We start from the raw sequence: 22225 nt of genomic DNA, 5'->3' as shown, positions 1-22225 counted from the left end.
CATTGGGCCATTGATCTAAATGCCCTTACATGCTAAATAGATTTGCTCTATGTCAGCAAAGGTGTAAGCTACAACTTCCCTGTAACATGAAATTTTATTTGCTGTTATTTGATGTTTTTGTTATGCGCATTTGGAGCAACTGGACCGGAGCAAGAAGAAACACAGAAAAGAAGAAGCGAAACTGGGATGGGGGTGGGGAGACCGTAAAGAGAGAGACAAAAACAGCAGCAACAACAATTCCCATAACAACAACAGTGACAAACAGGACTACATCAGTTAAATGTCAATGATGGCTATAAGGGTCACAATGGAGATGATATCACTGAAATGAAACAGTCAAACTTACCAGTGGCAATAGTAATAATGAAGACCGTGATAGTAAACACAATTACAGCCATACAGTTATTATACAGTCATTTAAATCTCACTGCTTGAGATCATTATTACTGTAATAATAGCATACCAATAGCATGTAGACATCAGGGATAAGATGGTAGATTGTGTAGAGAAGCACCCATGTGCTGTGAGTGCCCATATGGAGGTGTGTACTTATGTGTATATGTATATTCATATATGTGTGCGTAAGTGTGCTCGTGTGTGTGAATGCGTGTGTGTGAATGTGTAATTGTCACTGAGGATGACAAAAGTTTACAACTTCTACCACCCAGTAAACCCCACCCCGCGTAGCCAGGTCAAGCCCCCCCCCCCCCCCCCCGCCAGAGATCCACCGGCCCCGTGGATGCGGGCAAAGCCAGGGCTGACTCCCCAAGGCCCGGCCCCGAAGCATCCCCCCCGAGGAGACCAGCAAGAGAAATGACAGAAAATGTCAAGAAATAGGCAGGGAAATTGTCAATTTAAGGGAATAAAGTAAACAATATTTCACGATTCTTTTTTTTCTTTTTTTTTAATTTACGATTTTTATTCTTGCAAATGTATGACTTTTTTCTTGCACATTTACGTTTTTTTCCATGACAATAAAACTGTACATTTTCAAGAACATTTGCAAATTTGTAAGAAAAAATAAATAAATAATGAATAAATGTATTTTTGTGTAATATTACAATTTTTTTACAAGAACTAAGTCAACAATTTATGAGGAAAAAGTCAAGAAATTTACGGGAAAGTTGTCAATTTAATAGTTGTAAAATACCGATTATTTTTGTAAATCTACAACTTTAAATGTGTGTAGCAGTGGTAGGTAGTGGAAGAATACTGGCTTACACCAGAGGTGTTTGAGGACCAGACAACGCCACCCTGGGAATTTCACCCAGAGAGTCAATTTCTTTTTTTTCTTTTCCCTCTTAAGGCATACACAGGTTCATTATACTCATGAGGCATGAGACATGGTTCACGTTATAAAAAAATTAATAGATTTTATTAACAAGTAAACATCTTTTTAAAATACCACACACACAAGGAGGGGAAGAGGGAAACCTAATCAGGTGCTGAGGCTTACCAGGTGGAAATTGGGCTAGTGAAGGGGGGGGGAGGGATCCACCCAAAACAACTCAAAAAGCACCCAGTCACACGTGACACACTCACACAGGGTTGTGCAAAGAAAACCAATCCCAGAGGAGCACCGCACACGGACGGAGAGGATACCGCCACCCAGACCACCAGCACCACCACCGGTCCTCAGCAACTGAAAAGGGGAATAAAACAATTAGTGGGGTCAAAACAAAATAAAGCAATTAAACAAAAGTAGCAAAATTGTACTAACTAAATTGAAGGAAGAGCCACTAATCACAAATGAAACAAACAAAACAACATGTGATAAACAAAAGAAGAACTACTGAAGGAAAATCCACCCAATTCCCAAAATCAAATAAAGCGACTGGGCTAGAATATATAACTAAGTCAAAATAATCCTAAAACAAAAAAAGGTAAACCTATAGAAATAATCTAACCAAAAGCAAAGGGAAAACCTATACAATGGTAACTAAACAAAAAGGGATCTACCACCCCACCATTAAAACACACATAATAAAAACGAAACTCTAAATAAATTTGGCACGTAGTGTCTGTCTGTCAGGAGAGGCCGAGCGGCCTGGCCAGTCAGTCACAGGAGTCCAGAGCGCAAACAGAGGTCACCAGCGCCAAGCTCCCAGCCAGGCGAAGCCGCAAGACCGAACAGCAGGTCAGCGGGAAGCACAGCGGCGGGATAGCAGCCAGTCAAGGCAAGCAGCGGACGAGCAGACGAAACAGCGGAAGCAACCGCAGAGACCGAGAGCGGAGACAAAGCAGCGGAGTTCTCAGACGGCTGGCATTCAGGCAGATTACACCTTCTAAGCAGATGTTAAAATTAACGATATGACTGACAATGATGCGGTTACGACCCATGTTAGTACTCTACATACCTTCTAAGCAGATACACAGGCACGTGAGAGGAGCGAGGGAGGGAGTAAGCCCAGGCGGCTACGGGTGTCTCACCTATGACCACACTCTCATTAGCAAGCTATGAGCATGCACAGCAACGGAGAGAGAGGAAGAGATAACACTCACCACAATAGGACGCCAAAAGACACGTGTGTCCCCAACAGCACACCGACCACTGTCTCAGTCGAACACTTGACCCGGAAGTACACAGACGGAAGTGCAGAGAGAGAGACAGTGAGAGGAGCACTGCTTAAATACTCGCCACCCACACAATGATTGGCCGGCAGTGAACTCTGTTTAATGGGACACGCTGCATAGGGAGATATGGATATACTCCTATGCTGCTACATTCTACCCCCCCTTCTTGCATCGTCGCCCCGACGATGAACAAAGAGGGAGATACTACAAACTAGCTACAAGGTCTAAACAAAGCAGACACTCCATTCGAAACAGAAGGGTTGGCAACTTTTGGGTTTCTAGCTGGTCGTGGGAGGTGATGCACATTCGTGTGGTGGCCAGCAGTTGACCGAAGGGTCCGACGAGGAGCCACGTGATCCGGACTGGCCTGACCAACTAAGGGAACAGCCAAAGATGTTGAGGCTTCCTCTGGTGAAGCACTCGAGGGACGACGCCCAGGGGGGTCTGAGTTGGACGGTGGCACTAAAATCTGGGGTGTGGGACAAGTCATTGTCACTAACCTGGTGGTGGGCATGGCAGCGGGTACCTCAGGAGTCTGGTGTCCCAAAACAAGCAAATCATACTCAAATGAGCACTCATCTTCAACAGGTGACTCTTCAACAAGGGGAGAGTTATGGGCAGAGGCACTACCGGGGGAGTCTACTCCTACCACCGCCTTCAACATAGTACGATGTACCTGCCTTACCTTAGTCAGGTCGTCTACTGGCCCGATTGTGTACACTGAACCCCCTTGGTCTGGTGCCCTCATCACTTGATACTTTACCGAACTCCACCTATCACGGGTCTTATGAGGCCCCCTAGCACTAAAGTCCCGCAAAAACACCAACTGACCCTCACCTAACGGTAGATGTCTCACATGCTGGTCATGGGCTCGTCGTCTGCGATCAGCGGCCTGTTGCAAGCGCTCCTTTGCACCTTCAAATGCCACCTGCAGTCGAGCTTGGTGCTCCTGAACCCACTCGTGAACCGAGCCACCAACAGGACTCTCAACTCGACCCAACAGGAAATCTATCGGCAGTCGAGGGTCTTGGCCGAACATCAAGAAAAAGGGCGACTCACCCGTGGCCTGATGGGGAGTAGTGTTGTAGCAGTAGAGGACCTGGGGCAAACAGGCATTCCAATCCCTCTTCCTGGAGACTGGCAGGGTACGCAACAGATTGTGGAGTGTGCGGTTGAACCGCTCACACTGACCATTTCCTTGCGGATGGTAGGGAGTGGTACGAGATTTCACAATGCCGTACAAGTTACACAACTGCTGGATGAGGGAGCTTTCAAAATTACGACCCTGATCAGAATGCAACCGAGAAGGAACACCAAACTTGTAGAACCACTCTGACACCAGAACCTTGGCCACCGTGGCAGCACGCTGATCATGGGTCGGGATAGCTACGGTGTACTTACTAAACACATCTGTCATCACCAAGATGTTCTCTACACCATTCTGGGCAGGCTCCAGGGTGGTGTAATCAATGGCAAGGATTTCATTGGGGCGTGACGCCAACAAATGCCCCATAAAGCCACTAGCTTTGGGGTGTACATCCTTGGCAACCTGACATCTCTCACATGTCTGACACCATCGGGTCACGTCTGCAGACATGCTGGGCCAGTAGCATCGGGACCGTAGGAGCGCCAACGTTCGCTCCACTCCCTGGTGCCCGTGCTCCTGGTGGATTTTGGTCAGGACCTCTTTACACAGCGCACTCGGCAGCAACAACTGAAGCATAGCTTCAGCACCATCGGGGCGGAACACCTGGCGATACAGCACCCCATCCTTTTCAACCAGTCTGTCCCACTGACGAAGCAAGGCCAGTGCAGACTGAGACAGCTGTACCCGTTCCTCCCGAGTGGGACGCTGCTTTCTTTGCCAGAATTCTAGCAGTTCCTGGATGACGGGATCAGCCTGTTGAAGGGCATGAAGTTCAGGCGTAGAGCGCTGTGGCATGACAGCGACAGAAGCTTGAGTTACCTCCACCTTTCTCAACCCCAGGGCTTGTTCCAAGGGCTGAGGCATGGCGGTGCCGGGAAGCATCGTTTCCACGTCTTGAGGGCCAGGCGGGTGCTGACGGGAGAGCGCGTCTGCATTCCTGTTGCTTCTACCAGAACGATACTTGAGCTCAAAGTCAAAAGAGGCCAGCTGAGCTGCCCACCTCTGCTCAGTGGCGGCCAGTTTAGCTGAAGACAAATGACTAAGAGGGTTGTTGTCAGTATAAACCACACACTTATTACCCAATAAGTACTCCCTGAACTTTTCCGTCATGGCCCACTTAAGGGCCAAGAACTCCAATTTCATGGAACTATAGTTAGCCATATTCCGTTCTGTGGGCTTCAGGCCTCGACTAGCGTAGGCTATCGGTCTTACCTTACCTGCCTGCTCCTGAGAGAGCACCGCGCCCAAGCCGCCATGGCTTGCATCCACCTCGAGGACAAAAGGAAGGGAGAAATCAGCATAAGCCAACACAGGTGCAGTGGTGAGTCTAGCTTTCAATGCCTCAAAGCTCTGTTGGCACTGGTCAGTCCAACACCTGACGACACCACGGTCAGACCTCCTACCAGCCCTAGTGTTGCTACACTCAGCTACAACTTTGTGCAGAGGGGCTGCCAGCTTGGCGAAACCCTCCACAAACCGCCTGTAATACTGGCGAACCCGAGAAAAGAGCGTAACTCCGAGACAGTAGTAGGAATTGGCCAGTTGGCGACCACTTCAATTTTACTCGGATCGGTGGAGACACCCTCACCAGAAATCACATGGCCTAAGTAGCTCACTTCTCTCTGGAAGAAGGAGCACTTACTGAGCTTTGCCTTGAGGCCCTCCTGCTGTAATCGACCTAGGACCAACTTCAGCCTCTCCAGGTGTTGTTCTATAGTGGAGGAGAACACAACGATATCATCCAGATACAATAATAATGACTGACACTGCTGATCACCAAAGATACGCTGCATTAACCTCTGAAAGGTACTGGGGGCGTTACAGAGCCCAAAGGGCATTCTGTTCCACTCAAACAGGCCGAAGGGTGTGCAAAAGGCAGTCTTGGCCCGATCTGCCTCAGTAACTGGAACTTGGTTGTAACCACTGGCCAAATCCAGGGTCGAGAACCAGCGAGCACCACAAAGAGCATCCAGGGACTCCTCTATGCGTGGTAGAGGGAAGGCATCCTTATGGGTTTTACTGTTGAGCTGCCTGTAGTCAACACACATGCGAATCGAACCATCTTTCTTCCTCACTAACACGATAGGAGACGCATAGGGGCTACTGCTCTCCCGAATGACCTGGGATGACAGCAGCTGGTTAATGTGCTCCTTTACGACCTCGTACTCAGAGGGTGGAATACGCCTGTAGCGCTGCCGGACCGGGACATTATCAACTAGAGGAATGTCATGGGAGATGAGGTTGGTACACCCAAGGTCTCCCTCGTGGGCTGAAAATACAGGGGTGTACTGCTGAAGCACAGCCCTCACCTTACCTTGCTCCTCAGCAGACAATGGGGACAGGTCCAGGTCTCCCAGCTGCTGTTGCACACTGGGAACAGCTGTCTGGGAGGACAGAGTGGCCACACCTGATGGTACCTCGGTGATCCCTGCAGGCAGACTGACCACATTCACCAAGTCCAGCGTGCCAACAGCTGTACGGGGATGCAACAGCACCTCGATGGTGCCCACATTAACAACAGGTATGTAGGCTGTACCTCTGACTACTCGGACCAAGGCAGGGGACGCAAGCAACCCAGCAGGCAACCCAGAATCAGAGGGCTCAAAGAGGACAGTGGAACCAGCGTACTGCGCTGAACATGTGGCAGTCACAACTTTCATGGCTCCGCCAGGGATCCGCCAGGTTCTCTTACCTCTGATCTTTACTTGTCCTGGAACGTCACGAGGGGTCCGAGTGCTGTCAACGCGGCACTGCTGTAGGGCCTGCATAACAGGCCTGGGGGCCTCCAAAACACAAGGCTGCGAAAACAAAGTAGCGCCATGTTGCACAAAAAGCTCGTGGTAACACTTGCGCATCACATTCATCCCTAAAACACCAGGCACCCGGGCAGGTGTACCATCAGGGGGGTCCCTTACCACCAACACTCCACAGTGGGGCATTAGCTTACCACAAAGCTCCACCTCAAGCTCTAGGTAGCCAAGATAGGGGATAGCCAAACCATTAGCAGCCTTGAGCTCCAACCAGTGACACGACCGCAGGCGCTCCTGACCCCAAGGCTCGAAATACTGGCGGAAAAAGCCCTCAGAAATCGTGGTGACCATAGAACCCGTGTCCACCAAACAGGGAACCTTAACTCCACCCATGTCCACATCTAGATGGGGACAAGATGAAATCAGCTTAGAAGATTCAAAGCTACCTGAGACCTCCTGTGAGACAGTGGCGGCCCCACCCAAACTGTGGCTCCGCAGTTCGGTGGGCACTAGTTTTCCGACACCGGAGCGTTGTGGGACTGCCTACCAGGGGTAGGAGGGGGTCGGGAGGGGACCTGTGAGCGGGAAGAAACACGCGCTCCATCACAATGTCGGGCAATATGACCAGGCTGATTACAGCGCAAGCACACTATGGGGCCAGTACGAGGTGGGCGGTTGTACTGCTGGGGATTCTGCAGCCGAGCAAGGCTCTCAGTGAGCTGATTGAGCTGCTCTTGCTGACGTTTTAGCATTTCTTTCATCTCACTGATCTCTGCTACGGAAGACGAGGGGACAGACACCTGAGGACCACCATGAACCCCATACTGAACACCAAACATTAGGGGGACGGAGTGACTACGGCCTCTTGCGCCACCAGGTAACCCTTCGCGCTCCCACTGGATCGCCTCTGCCCTAACATCAAGTAAAGTGGAATTAGGCTGTCTATGCACCAACTGCTTCAGCTCACGACGCAGGGAACTGTTGAACACCTGCTCAACAAACTGGTCCCTCAGGAGGACTTCAGAGTTCAACATACCGGCCGGGGCACGCTGCTTCACCCTCTCCATGAGACCCATCAAAGCGAGGGAAAACTCTTGAAGAGTCTCGCCCTCTGTCTGCTTCCTAGAGAAGAAAGCCTCCTGCAGTGCAACATAAGAATCTGAACACCCGTATAGCTCCTGTAAAATGGCAAGTATGCAATTAGGATCCTCTCTCTCCGCGCTAGAGCGATACTTGATCTCATCTCTAGCCTCACCCTCTAAGTGATCAAACAGGAAGAATGCCTGGTCAGACCGGGATAGATGCCGGGCTCTCATACAGGCCTGCACCTCCTCTCTCCACTCACTCAAACCTACACCTACCCTTCCCCTAAAGACTGGACACTTCCTATCTCTAGGCACAAAAATTAGTCTCTCTGGTACAGAGACACTAGACGTCGAGGGGACAGTAGGTGGCACAGAAGTAAAAGGAGGAGCACTAGGCCCAGCCTGTTCCTGTCGCAACCGCTCATTGTCAGCTTTTAACTGTGCAATTACATTTCTGAGTTCCTGAATCTCTTCCTCCATAACTACAGCGAAAGCAGTATACTACAGGTAGTTAGTATGGCGCAACCGTACCACAAAAAAAAACGAACCTGCTGAAACAGTCTCACCAGGACTGTCACAAAGATCCGCTGTGAATTACCGCTGCTTTGTCTCCAAGCTCTCCAATCTGTCAGGACCAAAAAAAAAAAACACAAAATCAATACACAAAACAATCAGAAAGTAAAAAAAACAAACGGGACACACGTCTCAGCCTTTCAATTGAGTAAATCCTGCCGACAACGCCAAGTTTGTAGCAGTGGTAGGTAGTGGAAGAATACTGGCTTACACCAGAGGTGTTCGAGGACCAGACAACGCCACCCTGGGAATTTCACCCAGAGAGTCAATTTCTTTTTTTTCTTTTCCCTCTTAAGGCATACACAGGTTCATTATACTCATGAGGCATGAGACATGGTTCACGTTATAAAAAAATTAATAGATTTTATTAACAAGTAAACATTTTTTTAAAATACCACACACACAAGGAGGGGAAGAGGGAAACCTAATCAGGTGCTGAGGCTTACCAGGTGGAAATTGGGCTAGTGAAGGGGGGGGGGGGGGGGATCCACCCAAAACAACTCAAAAAGCACCCAGTCACACGTGACACACTCACACAGGGTTGTGCAAAGAAAACCAATCCCAGAGGAGCACCGCACACGGACGGAGAGGATACCGCCACCCAGACCACCAGCACCACCACCGGTCCTCAGCAACTGAAAAGGGGAATAAAACAATTAGTGGGGTCAAAACAAAATAAAGCAATTAAACAAAAGTAGCAAAATTGTACTAACTAAATTGAAGGAAGAGCCACTAATCACAAATGAAACAAACAAAACAACATGTGATAAACAAAAGAAGAACTACTGAAGGAAAATCCACCCAATTCCCAAAATCAAATAAAGCGACTGGGCTAGAATATATAACTAAGTCAAAATAATCCTAAAACAAAAAAAAGGTAAACCTATAGAAATAATCTAACCAAAAGCAAAGGGAAAACCTATACAATGGTAACTAAACAAAAAGGGATCTACCACCCCACCATTAAAACACACATAATAAAAACGAAACTCTAAATAAATTTGGCACGTAGTGTCTGTCTGTCAGGAGAGGCTGAGCGGCCTGGCCAGTCAGTCACAGGAGTCCAGAGCGCAAACAGAGGTCACCAGCGCCAAGCTCCCAGCCAGGCGAAGCCGCAAGACCGAACAGCAGGTCAGCGGGAAGCACAGCGGCGGGATAGCAGCCAGTCAAGGCAAGCAGCGGACGAGCAGACGAAACAGCGGAAGCAACCGCAGAGACCGAGAGCGGAGACAAAGCAGCGGAGTTCTCAGACGGCTGGCATTCAGGCAGATTACACCTTCTAAGCAGATGTTAAAATTAACGATATGACTGACAATGATGCGGTTACGACCCATGTTAGTACTCTACATACCTTCTAAGCAGATACACAGGCACGTGAGAGGAGCGAGGGAGGGAGTAAGCCCAGGCGGCTACGGGTGTCTCACCTATGACCACACTCTCATTAGCAAGCTATGAGCATGCACAGCAACGGAGAGAGAGGAAGAGATAACACTCACCACAATAGGACGCCAAAAGACACGTGTGTCCCCAACAGCACACCGACCACTGTCTCAGTCGAACACTTGACCCGGAAGTACACAGACGGAAGTGCAGAGAGAGAGACAGTGAGAGGAGCACTGCTTAAATACTCGCCACCCACACAATGATTGGCCGGCAGTGAACTCTGTTTAATGGGACACGCTGCATAGGGAGATATGGATATACTCCTATGCTGCTACATGTGCAAAATGTACTTTTTAAATTTATACTTTATTATTCTCACAAATGTATGACTTTACCATTATTCATGGTGTTTCACCATTTGCTTGGAATGTAACATTTTCCTTTCCACTTTCTCATGCACTCCAAATGATGTGTAAAACATTTACAAATGAAGCTGATTTGGCCTCTATCCAATAAGTGCCTACTTCCAATTTAGGTCAATAAAGTAGAATTTTAATTTTGTTGTGGTCTGTACGTTTTGTGCTTTATTTATGGCCACAGAAAACATGAGGATATATCTGGTGCTTGTGTCTTGCTCAGTAATACATCTGGTAAAAAAAAAAAGTGCATGTCGTTGTACATGAATAAATAATACAAGACCATCATCTGAGTCCTCTTCGCGTGTCAATCACTGATAGCAGAAGTAGCTGATAATGAGTTTTGGTATCTGCAAGTGACCGATGACTTTCAGAGCTTTCAGAGTTGCTGCAGGCTCATGGGAGTGGCTGCAGGGGGTGGGTGCGGGGGCAGCAACATACATTATTTTTACCTTGTTTGCTTGGTGAAACAGTTATGCTACAGCATCGTGGCGTCATGGCTGCAGTGTGTTTTAATGATGCTTGTGCATCATCTGTTGGCAGTTTATTGCTACTGCAAACATGTCTCAAATCAAATACTGGGCTTTCGTCCATACACTTCAATAATAAGTACACTGTGTACAATGCTTACTTAGGTCATCGTGTAATGACGTTCTCAATATTTATCTGATGATACACTTTCATCATACCCTCATAAGACCGCAAGCAGGAGATCCTGGTGTCGGGTAGTCAACAGGTTTCTTGTTATGTTTATCTCTGGCGTAAATGTTGGCTCCAAATTCCACGAGTATCTCAATCATATCCACTCTCATGCTTTTGGCAGCGTGGTGCAGTGGCGTCGCGTGCAGCGTTCACTTTGGCACCTGCAGGGTAAAAGGCGTCATCATGAATCATAAAGATCACAGTGTACAAGCAGCTTTATCGACCTCTGCGTTGGGCCTCTTTACTGACCTGCATTGAGTAGCTCTTTAACACAGTTTGTGTGTTTGTTGGCACAAGCTACATGCAGTGGTGTCCCGTAGTAAAGTTCATACGCCTCTAGACAAGCACCCACGGAAATCAGAAGCTTCACGCAGTCAGAGTTTCCTGAGAAGAGAATTGTATTTACCATTTTAAAAGGCAACTGCAATACTACACATACATGTATGTCACAAAGCGAAGTACTGCCATCCACGTTCCTTGCATCCACCTACGATGCATCATAGTACACAGAAACATACACAGATGCTGTTCAAAAGAGAAAAGAGGCTATTTTCATCTTTTGTAACTGATGTTTGCTCACCTGTGCTCCCGCTGGACTGGGTGTGTCCATGAAGGCAGGCCTCATCAAAGGTGTGATGGAGTCCACGGCTCCAATATTGACAGACGCTCCGCTGTGGATGAGATGCTGCAGCTGAGACCTTGTGGACCTCTGTTCTCTCAGACCAGCAGCCTGGAAGGGAACAGGTCGCACTTACATTAATTGGCCCATAAAACAAATGGTGAATATTGAGGTTTGTCTCTATATTTAATGCACAGTTAACACTCATCATGGGGAGGTTATATTGATTTTGTCCTCTTCTAAATTAATTTGAACCTCTGTGCAGTCATTAGGTGCCTGTGTTACTTCAAGGTCTAAATAGTATGTACTCACACCACTACTAATACTTGGTTAGATGTTTCCATATTTCACCAGATGCTTTTTAAAGATATTTGACTCACATTCCATGCTGGAAAAACAACCGTACAAATCAGTAATTAATGGCCCAAAATGAACAAGACATTCAAGCCTGTAATAATTAACTTTAAGTTTTGTAATAGAATGGATGTAGTTAATTGTAAAGGGTAGTCAATAGTGCTTATATGCAGCCATTATTTATGCCGCATAACTGCATACAGCATGCTGTCATATCCATCAAGCTCAATGCTAGGACGTTAGCTTCTCCTTGAAACATCGAAAATTGCAATTGTGTTTTCTTTCTACGCACTGATATCTCCAAAGAAGTATGGCTGCGTATTTTCGATATTCATCTCCTTTGTGCACAACAGGAAAAACAACGATGCGCAAAATGTTTATAAACAGTTTACAGTTGGGACATTTCTTCTTCGTTGGTTTTATGGAAACTTGCGTCCATTACTGCCATCTATCGGTTGAAATAAACATGTAAGTATTAGGTCAGTTGCGTAAAGTCACGGGTAGGTGGCAGTACTGAATCAAAACAATGTCTAAGCAGTCGAAGGAAACAAAACGAAGAAATCGACTAACATACAACAAAAGAGGTGGCGATGGTTTGTACGTGCTGTGTTATAGGTCGCACGATGGACGTGGTAGAAAAATGGACAACGGGTTGGGATTTTTCACCTTTCCCACCTGGAAAAAAACCCAGGGACCGCAGGTTGGAGAGATTTCAAAGAGACGTCGTATGGCTTGGGTCGCTGCTGTCAGACGTACGGATATCACATTCGACAGGATAACTCCCTTCATATTTGATGTCGACATTTTTATAAAGGTACTTGCTTTTTTTGTTGAAAACATTTAAGCCCCGTCAAATTCTAGCGCTGAAACGGCAGCTGTTAGAGTGTCTATTTTATAACTGTTTCATATACCGATTCTAGTAAAGCAAGCAGAAATTGACTACGGTAAAGTGAAGACAGGATTTTTATAAAGAATAATGCAATTTTCCAGATAATATTGTAGAGCAAATTTTTTTTTATTCGAAACATTTTTGGAAAATTAGGTTAAGTCAAAATATTATGATATTATTTGAGAAGAAAGTTGAAAAAAAAAAAATATATATATATATATATATATATATATACAGTGAAGAAAATAAGTATTTGAACACCCTGCTATTTTGCTATTTCTCCCACTTAGAAATCATGGAGGGGTCTGAAATTTTCATCGTAGGTGCATGTCCACTGTGAGAGCGATAAACTAAAAAGAAAAATCCAGAAATCACAATGCATGATTTTTTAACAATTTATTTGTGTGATACAGCTGCTAATAAGTATTTGAACACCTGAGAAAATGAATGTTAATATTTGGTACAGTAGCCTTTGTTTGCTATTACAGAGGTCAAACGTTTCCTGTAGTTTTTCACCAGGTTTGCACACACTGCAGGAGGGATCTTGGCCCACTCCTCCACACAGATCTTCTCTAGATCAGTCAGGTTTCTGGGCTGTCGCTGAGAAACACGGAGTTTGAGCTCCCTCCAAAGATTTTCGATTGGGTTCAGGTCTGGAGACTGGCTGGGCCATGCTAGAACCTTGATATGCTTCTTACGGAGCCACTCCTTGGTTTTCCTGGCTGTGTGCTTCGGGTCGTTGTCGTGTTGGAAGACCCAGCCAGAGGACAGAGGGAAGGAGGTTGTTCCCCAAAATCTCACAATACACGGCCCCAGTCATCCTCTCTTTAATGCAGTGCACTCGTCCTGTCCCATGTGCAGAAAAACACCCCCAAAGCATGATGCTACCACCCCCATGCTTCACAGTAGGGATGGTGTTCTTCGGATTGTACTCTTCATTCTTCTTCCTCCAAACACGCTTATTGGAATTATGACCAAAAAGTTCTATTTTGGTCTCATCTGACCATAAAACTTTCTCCCATGACTCCTCTGTATCATCCAAATGGTCATATGCAAACTTAAGACGGGCCTTGACATGTGCTGGTTTAAGCAGGGGAACCTTTCGTGCCATGCATGATTTCACATCATGACGTCTTAGTGTATTACCTACAGTAACCTTGGAAACGGTGGTCCCAGCTCTTTTCAGGTCATTGACCAAGTCCTGTCGTGTAGTTCTGGGCTGATTCCTCACCTTTCTTAGAATCATTGAGACCCCACGAGGTGATATCTTGCATGGGGCTCCACTCCGATTGAGATTGACCGTCATGTTTAGCTTCTTCCATTTTCTAATGATAGCTCCAACAGTGGACCTTTTTTCACCAAGCTGCTTGGTAATTGCTCCGTAGCCCTTTCCAGCCTTGTGGAGGTGTACAATTTTGTCTCTGGTGTCTTTGGACAGCTCTTTGGTCTTCGCCATGTTACAAGTTAAAGTCTTACTGATTGTATGGGGTGGACAGGTGTCTTTATGCAGCTAACGACCTCAAACAGGTGCATCTGATTCAGGATGATACATGGAGTGCAGGTGGACTTCTAATGGGCAGACTAACAGGTCTTTCAGGGTCAGAATTCTAGATGATACACAGGTGTTCAAATACTTATTTGCAGCTGTATCACACAAATAAATTGTTAAAAAATCATGCATTGTGATTTCTGGATTTTTCTTTTTAGTTTATCTCTCTCACAGTGGACATGCACCTACGATGAAAATTTCAGACCCCTCCATGATTTCTAAGTGGGAGAAATAGCAAAATAGCAGGGTGTTCAAATACTTATTTTCTTCACTGTATTTCTATGAGTTGCACGACCATGTAGTAGGGACCCCCGAAAGAGAATAAAAGGCGAGGGGTGTGAACTGCATATTCAGAGTGGAGCGGCAAACTTTGAATATTGTTGTCTGTCTCTTCTGTATTTCTATATTTAAGTGTTTTTACAAGTGTCACAGGAGTTTGAGCCTGATGGGAGGGGGCCACTGGACCACAGCCTGGATGTTGTCAGGGTCGGCTCGGAGTTGCCCCTTCTCCACAATGAACCCCAGAAAAGAAACAGAGGGAGCGTGGAAAGTACATTTCTCCGCCTTGACAAAGAGTCTGTTGGCAAGGAGCCTCTGTAATACCAGCCGCACCTGCTGGGTGTGTTCCTCGAGAGAGTCCGAAAAAATCAAAATATCATCAAGATAGACAAAAACGAAGCGACCAAGCATATCGCGTAGTACGTCATTAATAAGACACTGAAAAACGGCGGGTGCATTAGTGAGACCAAAAGGCATGACGAGGTATTCGAAATGGCCAATGGGGGTGTTAAATGCGGTCTTCCACTCGTCCCCCTTGCGGATGCGGACGAGGTGGTAAGCATTGCGGAGATCAAGTTTAGTGAAGAACTTAGCAGAACTGAGGGAATTAAATGCGGAATCCAATAATGGGAGTGGGTATTTGTTCTTGATAGTGATGTTATTGAGAGCGCGGTAATCAACACAAGGGCGGAGTGACTTATCCTTCATCTCGACAAAAAAGAAACCGGCAGCTAACGGGGAGGAAGAAGGGCGAATGAGACCAGCGGCGAGCGAGGAAGATATGTAATTTTCGAGAGCCTCCCTCTCAGGCTTAGACACGTTATACAGCCGCGAGGAAGGGAGCGCGGCGCCGGGGTGGAGATTAATGCAACAGTCGTACGGACGGTGCGGGGGGAGTGACATTGCTCTGTGCTTGCTGAAAACGTCGCGAAGGTCATGATAGACAGGAGGGACCAAAGTAAGGTCGATCCTCTCTGGTGCGAGGGCGTGAGTGTCTGAGGGACGGGGACACGCCCCCCTGAAACAGTGCGTGTGGCAAAAAATGCTCCAGCTAGCGATAGCTGGTTTAGACCAGTCTATGTGGGGATTGTGCCTGCACAACCAATTAAGCCCCAATACTACCGGGGCGGAGCACGAGGGAATGATAAAAAAAGTCAAGTTCTCAATGTGATTGCCTGCCAGGCGGAGCGAAAGGGGGCGGGACTGGTGAGTGAGTTCGGTCAAAACAGTTTATTGAGTCCAAAAGAGATAACAAAAGGCGATGGTGTAAAAAAGGGCAATCTGGAGTAACAAAAGGACAGGAGGGAGACAGAGGCACAAACAAGGGCAACCGGACGTGACAGAGTTGGCAGTTTTTTGTAATTAGACGGAGTTGGCGGTCTTTCACAATAAGACAGAGTTGGCAGTTTTTTGTACAAAGACGGAGTTGACGGTCATGTTGGTGAAAGGCCTTTTCGGGGTTTGAATGCGAAAACGTTTTCAAAGTACGAATGAGTGTGTGAATGGGAGATTTCGTCACTAGACATGTCTTCATATTAAAGGGTGAGAAAAAGAGTAAGTCTTTGAGGAAGCAGAGGCAAGAATTCTCCGCCCTCACCGGGGTAGAAGCTTGAGAATTACCTCAAAGAAAAGTTCATTACTCTCTCACTAACAAACAACCCTGTTGTTAGTTTTCCCTAGGAAGCTCATCACAACAGGGACCAAATTATTCCCAAGATGGGAAATAAATGTGGAAATCCCCAAGTCAAAAGGGAGGAACTTAAGTGTAAGGATTGGTGTTACGTGTTTCACCGCCAACCAACCAAAATAAAACATCTAGAAATATGGATTAACAAGTATGGTTTTGACGGACAATTATCAATCCCTAAATTAATTAAATTGCAACAGGATATTGTGAAAAAGAACAGGAATCAAACCAAAAAAAATGCAAAAGGAAGGGTATGATGATCTATCATATTGGAAGGAGTTGGCAGAGAAAAGGCAAAAAGGCGAGGTGAAGATGGAAGAAAGGAAGGTGAGAGATAGAGCAGAAAGTGAAGGTTGTAAAAAGGAAGAGTTATACAAGATAGTAAGGGAAGTTTTACTTCAGGAGTATCAGAAAGATGAAGGAAAAGTAAGTGAGTAGAAAGACTCAGACACATTTTTTACACGAAAGGAAGATAACGAAAGTAGGGTTATGCCAACTAAAGGAGTGAGCAATAGTAGTCAAAATGATGGTGAAGTAGGTGGACAATCACGATTGTATCCACAGTTCGCTGAACCCCCACATTATGACAACCACGATATCCTACCATCAGCGCCATAGCGCCTGTTGAGTGGTCAAAACAGATGGGAGAAGTATTTTCTATTATAGAGATACCAAACCCTAATGTAGACGCAATACATGCTAATTCAAATCCTGGCATAAAAGGGTGGGTTGATAAACATTTCATCGGAATGCCCACAGCAACTATGGCAGACTATATCACACACATGCAGCATGCAGCATGCAAAATGCAGGTGTTAAGTAACAAAAATAAGATGCAAAAAATAGACACCTTTGTTACAGATAACAAAGAAATCATCTTTCAAAGTCAAGGACGATTCAGAGGAAAAGGTAGAGGAAGAGGTAGAGGAAAAGGTAGACAGAAAGTGCGAAGCTATCCCAACAATACTGGATGTTGGAATTGCGGTGAGGTAGGTCACTTCTCCCGTGATTGTGACAAAGGCCAGTTCAAAAGGAACCAAAAGCCATATTCAGCATGACTAGGCTTGTCTTAACAAATACAACTAGAACCAAATGATGAATAAGTAGTACAATTAGAATTTACAAGAGATATTTGCCTTTGAACATCCCCGACCGGAAGTCACATTGGAAGTGAATGGTAATCCAATCAGATTTCTTTGTGACTGGGGAGCATGTAGAACAACTTGCAGAGATGAACTTCTACATTTCAGATCTGCAGGAAATACATGGCTCAGGACAGCAGGAGGAAAATTTGACAATAGTGGTCAACTCCCTACCAATAACGTTGTGGTCTCTAGGTCCATCAGATGTAGGACTAATTAAAAGAGCCCAACCTGTACAAATTAAAGCTAAAAATGATTACAGACCATGTGTTGGGCAATACCCAATAAAACCAGACGCATATGAAGGACTAAAACCAGTGATAGAAGAATTGTTAAAAGCTAAAGCCTTAGTAGAATGTAACAACTCACCAGGTAACACCCTTATTTTTCCAGTGGGAAAAAGAAGAGAAGAGAATGGAGAATGATACAGGACAAGCTGTAAATCAAGCTGTGGTGGCAAGAGCACCTTGTGCGCCTGACCCACACACATTGTTAAATTCTTTACCAACAGATGTCACACAGTTCACCATAGTAGACATCAGTAATGCATTCTTTTCCATTCCAATAGAGAAAGAAGGTTTAGGTTCGCATTTACGTTTGCAGGAAAAAAAAAATATGCATACACACGCTTACCGCAAGGATATTGTGAAAGCCCGATAATTTATTCACAAGCAATGATAGCCATTATGTCTATGTTTAACCCCCAAATGAAAGCCAGATATTACTATATGTAGATGACATCCTACTAGCGTCACCAGATAAGAAATCATGTGAGGAAGACACAATAGCCTTATTGCATCAATTAGCAAAAGAAGGCCATAAAAGTGGGTAAAACAAATGATGTCCTTTTTAGGATTCACTAATTAGATGTAGATGTTGGATCCCAACCTATGCACAAATAGTGTCACCATTAACAAATTTAATGTATACAAATGACGTCACTCTTACAGTGGAATGAGGAGGCAGAAAAAGCATGCTGTGAAAAAGAGTACTGGTAGGAAGTACGATTCTAGCACTGCCTGATTACAGCAAAACATTTAAACAAACAGATTATAAAGGTGTGAAGTGAGACTGAGGTCATGTACTCAGTCTTACTACAAGAGTATGGTGCAAAGAAACGACCAATAGCGCACTACTCTTCTAAGCTAGATGCAGTAGCATGCGCCATCTTACATTGTGTGCGGGCTGTAATAGCAGCATCTATGGCCGTGGAAACAAGTGCAACCATTGTATTGTTCCATTCACTAGTACTGAAAGTACCTCATGCAGTTTCCACCCTGGCATTACAGACTAGCATGACATTTTTGTCTCCTGCTAAGACATCTGTCTTGTATGGCGACACTTTTTTCCCAACCACACTTAAACACTTGAGCGAATCACCACGCTCAACCCAGCTACCCTTCTACCATTCCCTGAGGAAAACGAAACACAATGATTGTGATGAACTACCAACGCAAACTGCAAAGTGTAGACCAGACTTATTAGCTCAGGCACTAACAAAAAGAGGAGATTTTTGTAGATGTTTCCTCAAACAAAAATGATTTGGGGAAAAACAATAACAGGCTATGCAGTCATAGCGCTTACAGAAGCATGCAAATTAATGAAAGGTCAAAAGGTGACAAATTATACCGATAGCCAATATGTATATTGAACAGTAGTACATACCTTTGCACAATACTGGCAAAACAGAAGTATGATAACATCAACGGGAAAGCCAGTAACTCATTCAAAATTGTTGATAGCATTACTAGAAGCAGAACGAATTGCTGTATGTAAATGCATGGCACATACAAATAATACTGATCCGATATCCTTAGGAAATGCGTTCGCTGACCAAATGGCAAAACAAGCGGCACTAAAGGAACTGAACCATCTTAAGACTGAAAAAATTACAAGTAGACTTTGAAATATTGGCAGATATGCAACAATTGACCACTGGCTTAGGAATAAAGCAACCCTGGACAAAAATGTTTATATGTCGACAGATAAGAAACCAATCTTGCCAAAAAAATTGTAAAAGTGGGCTGATATTTTGAGCCATGGTGTTACACATGTCTCAACAGGAGGGATGTGTCACACTATTAACACCCACTTTAATTCGTAATTAAAAAATCGTATTCAAAAAATTTTTGTAGAGTGTATTGAACGTGTGCAAAACACAACGTCCAGGACAACTTGTGACCGAGGTGTGGCCAATTTCCAAAACCACAATATTAATTTCAAGTAATACACATGGACCTTATTGAGCTAAATAAAAGTGAAGGAAAGTCAGCCCTGATTCTTGCATCCCAAAGCTGTAGATTAGCGTCAGATGGGATGGAGTAGGGGGTATGTGTATGAGATGGACCAGGATCCTGTTCCTGGACCAGATATTTGCTCCTTCACCCCATTATCTTTATTACCTCCTGAGTTTAGTTTTCCAATGAGTGAATGGCCATAAATGCCTGAGACCATCCTGGCTTTTTGGTTCTCCCACAATGATCTCTGCAAAGATAACACGAGACGCAGCACAGGATGCTGTGTCCTGACCTTCTACTAACTTTACTAGAGGTTGACAGGTACTGATCACATTTTAACATGGTATTCATCTAATCTGCATGGAATATATTTTCAATGAAACAGAATTAGACTATAGCAGTCACTTTGTAAATCAAATTGTAAAAGAAAAGAAAAAAGGAAAGAAAACAGCAACAATGTTCCACATGGACTTAAAGAACCATAGCGCATGCCATCCCCAAAGTGGAGGACTGGTAGAACAGAAAATGCATGGAAGAAACAAAGCGTCCAAGGACACAATGTTTAGACCTTGTTAAATTACACATAAACATAATGGCACAAATGGTTTGAGTCCATATGAAACATTGTTTGTTACACCTTATAGGTTGACACAGTTCAGAAATGTGTAGGAAACTGATGACGATTCCACTTTGATAGAAGACATGAGACTGACACCAGGGTGTTGAGTAAAAGTGGACCAAGAAAACACTGGCACTCTCCCAAGTGGGAAGGGCCTTATCAAGTACTGTTAACGACACCAACAGCATTAAGAATTGCAGAAAGAAGTACTTGGGTACATCAAACCCATTGTAAAGTAGTCATTGTTCGGGAGTCTGACGAGGAAGGTAAAGACCCATCTGTGATGCAGGGGACTTCAGAGTCCTAGACTCTGAGGCATCGTGCTGAGCAGTGAAGATTATAGCACATACCCTTGTCCAGAAAACCGAACAATGCAACCTAGTTCTAAGATCACTATTGTAACAGGATTGGTGTTCCTGATATGTTGCAGTGTCTTCTTTCCCATACAGTGCCTCAGTGTCTCGGAGTGGACCATGATCTTGATCGCACACCTCCACCCTTGCTCTGCCAACAACCTGACAACAACATCCTGATACAACAACATGCATGATGAGTCCTCTCATCTCATCAGGCATGCCATTGTGTGCAGTTTTATCTTCACCAAGACCTGAAGAAGATCCATCACATGAACTGTGCTCTGACAGCAAACAATCACCTCCAGACATGCATTGTGACTCACTTTCCAAGACTACTGAAAGTTCAGAAGACGTTTGCTGACATGGTGTTTATGGTGACAACGACAATCACATCACCAGCCACTAAAGTGGAATGTGGCCGACTCAGAACTGGACAGGATCACACCTTTGATGCAAGGACAAGCCAAGCACCAGAATCTAGAAGTGGCAACAAATGGCCACCTGTAAGGAGGACATCCAGAGGAGAGACTGGAACAGCAATATGACCCTGGCATATGCAGCAAAGGAGACTTTGGACCAACGACTTGATGGAGGACTTTCTTAACAAGCAAGGTGGAAAGAAGCAAGGAGGTGGGGTGTGATGGGATCATGCCTACTCTGACTCATCTGATGCCAAGGATGACAATGAAGTTGACAGTAACGCACACACACACGCACACACACGAACACACACGCACACACACAAACAGTACGAGAGAGCAGACTGTGGTGTTGATGTAGAGACAAATACCACTATGACATTGTATATAACATGAGCGGAACATGTACAGTAGTGACATTACTGATTCCAGTATCTATTTACCCTATGAGTGTTGACATGTTACTAAATGCTATCTTTGAAGTATATGAACATCACCTCCCAAACTACTTCCAAACGAAAAGGGAGGTTCCAGACACCGACTAGATGATGAAAGACAATCCCACTTACATCGATGCCATCAGCGTGCCACGAGGGGTACCACAAGAATACAAACTAGTCAATCAGATTGCAGCGGGTTTGGAGGAAAATGTTATCCCATGGATAAGTTAACAAAAATGTGGATAGGATTAACTACCTCCACTATGACATACAGAAGCTTGGGAACTACACCAAGGCCGGACTCACAGCAATTGGACAAAAACTCCATGCCACGTCATTCATGGCCTTCCAGAATCGCATCGCCTTGGATGGACTGCTGGCACATCAGCAAGGAGTGTGCGCCATGCTTGGCGACCAATGTTGCATGTCCATCCCCAACAATACAGATTCCACAGGAATGCTGATGCGTGCGATCTCTGGTTTAGAGGAGCTAAACACCAAGATGAAGAACACTGGTGTTAACACTGAGGTGTTTGGTGACTGGTGGAGAGCATTTTGGAGACAATGGTCTCCTTACGTGATGTCCGTGCTTATTGCACTCGCTGTTGCCCTTCTTTTGTGCGCCTTATGTGGATGTTGTATCCCTATCTTGAAGGTTACAATCACATGGACTGTGGATTTAACCATGGCACTAATGACAACAAGGTAAATTAAATGTAACCCCCTACTGGTGGCAGGTGGCAGCGATGACAGTGATGATGACTAGGACAGCCATTATAGATATGCTCCTGACGTGTTTCTGACTTGTACTTTGACTCAGATGACGAGAACCCTTCTGTTTAAATGTAAGCACATTTTCTGACAAAGATGACCTGCGAGGAAAAAATACGAGAGGAGACCCAAGGAGCGACTGCAAACAGATAAAAGTGTGATAAACAGGAGGGAAATGTTAGAATAAAATGTAGATACAGGTATTATTTTGTTAGTTATCACCCTTATATCCAT

The 22225-nt window shown here is 45.2% G+C and overlaps 1 long non-coding RNA gene across 1 annotated transcript; it reads right to left on the bottom strand.

Annotated features, from left to right (window-relative positions):
* Positions 1 to 1357: 1357 nt before the first annotated feature.
* On the bottom strand, positions 1358 to 9081 carry LOC144901959 (uncharacterized). Its single transcript, XR_013630164.1, has 3 exons — positions 8665 to 9081; positions 8105 to 8181; positions 1358 to 1642 (listed from the first exon to the last, which is right to left on the bottom strand). It is a non-coding gene; the product is annotated as an uncharacterized LOC144901959 (long non-coding RNA).
* Positions 9082 to 22225: the final 13144 nt, after the last annotated feature.

The sequence above is a fragment of the Doryrhamphus excisus genome, linkage group LG2 (assembly GCF_037039965.1).
Source record: "Doryrhamphus excisus strain RoL-2023G ecotype Guam linkage group LG2, RoL_Dexc_Guam_v1.1, whole genome shotgun sequence".
NCBI lineage: Eukaryota > Metazoa > Chordata > Actinopteri > Syngnathiformes > Syngnathidae > Doryrhamphus > Doryrhamphus excisus.
The sequence above is the reverse complement of the archived record's forward strand: the minus strand, read 5'-3'. Positions and strand labels throughout refer to the sequence as shown.